Source organism: Phocoena phocoena, chromosome 3, assembly GCF_963924675.1.
Source record: "Phocoena phocoena chromosome 3, mPhoPho1.1, whole genome shotgun sequence".
Lineage (NCBI taxonomy): Eukaryota > Metazoa > Chordata > Mammalia > Artiodactyla > Phocoenidae > Phocoena > Phocoena phocoena.
Genome location: NC_089221.1, coordinates 13080922 through 13082393, shown reverse-complemented (window position 1 = coordinate 13082393; position 1472 = coordinate 13080922). Strand labels below are relative to the sequence as shown.

General features: G+C 32.9%; 1 non-coding gene across 1 annotated transcript; it reads right to left on the bottom strand.

Annotated features, from left to right (window-relative positions):
• Nucleotides 1-273: 273 nt before the first annotated feature.
• On the bottom strand, nucleotides 274-380 carry LOC136121811 (U6 spliceosomal RNA). Its single transcript, XR_010655813.1, has one exon. It is a non-coding gene; the product is annotated as a U6 spliceosomal RNA (small nuclear RNA).
• Nucleotides 381-1472: the final 1092 nt, after the last annotated feature.

The window sequence follows — 1472 nt, the reverse complement described above, 5'->3', positions numbered from 1 at the left end:
TGGAAGAAGACAGAAGAAAACAGACAAATCAGCTGTCAGTATCCGTGGCCTCTGATCTTGCCTTGACCACGAAACAGAAGTGTCCAACATATACCTGCCAAGAATCTTATGAAGATGTAGGCTCAGTAAAAGACTGTAAACAGCAACAACAAGATGTGGAACAACAATGGCAGGCTCTTCCATTCAAACTTTAAATATAACTTGTTCCTTTAACTTCATTTGGTAAAGACAACATTTACCCTGAAATCTTTGTTTGGCGAGTTCACGTTTCTCAAAAATATGGAATGCTTCACGAATTTCTGTGTCATCCTTGTGCAGGGGCCATGCTAATCTTCTCTGTATCATTCCAATTTTAGCATATGTGCTGCTGAAGCGAGCACAGTGTTTGTTGTCTTGTCATGGTCTGGAACCAAACCCGCAATATCTCCAAGGGTATGCCTGTTTTTAGGAATAAATTTGCAAAAAGATGCATAATCTCTTTTATGAAAATAACAAGACACTGCTGAGAGAAATGAAGATTTAAATGAAGGAGCAGAAAAAAATCCATGTTCATAGATTGGAAGGTAATATTGTTCACATGTCTTTTGTCCTGACATTGATCTATAGATTCAATGAATTGCATGGTGTGACTGGTCAAGCGGATTCTAAAATTTATTTGGAAATGAAAAGGACCTAGAATAGCAAAAAGCTACTTGAAAGAGAAGAATACAACTGCAGGACTTATGCCCACTTGATTTAAAGACTTACCATAAAGCTACAATAATCAAGACAGAGTGAGTTTGCTAAGACAATAGACAATACAATCAACAATACAAAATAGGGAGTACAGAAATAGACCTACCTATATATAATGAATTGACTCTCAAGAATGATGTCAAATCTACTAAATGGAGAAAGAAAATATTTTCCATAAATAGATAATATTGCAACAATTAGATGAATATATGAAAAAACAATTAAGGTCAAGTCCTACTTCACACCATACAAAAAATTAACTTAAGTTGAAAATAGCCCTAAACTTTAAAGTAAACTCTATAAAATTTCTCAAAGAAGACATAAAGAATACCTTAATGATGTGGGGGCTAAGCAAAGAGTACTTACAGACACAGAAAGTATTAACCATAAAAATTTAAAAAATGGATAAATTAGACTTCATCACAATTTAATATTTCTACTCATCAAGAAATACTAGGAAGATAATGAAAATATGTTCTCACATTCTGGGTAGAAATTTTAGATAGATAGATAGGTGATAGATAGATAAATAGATGATAGATAGATAGATATTTCATCTATCTCTCTGACAAAGACTTGTATCCAGAATTTATAAAGAACTCTGACAACTTAATAATAAAAAGTCACATATAGCTATAGAATATCTATACCCATAATAGAAATACTATATAATTGCCACAATGGTGCTACTGTTTTATAAAGTGTTGAAATAGTAACAGACAGAGGCAGCTGAAAAA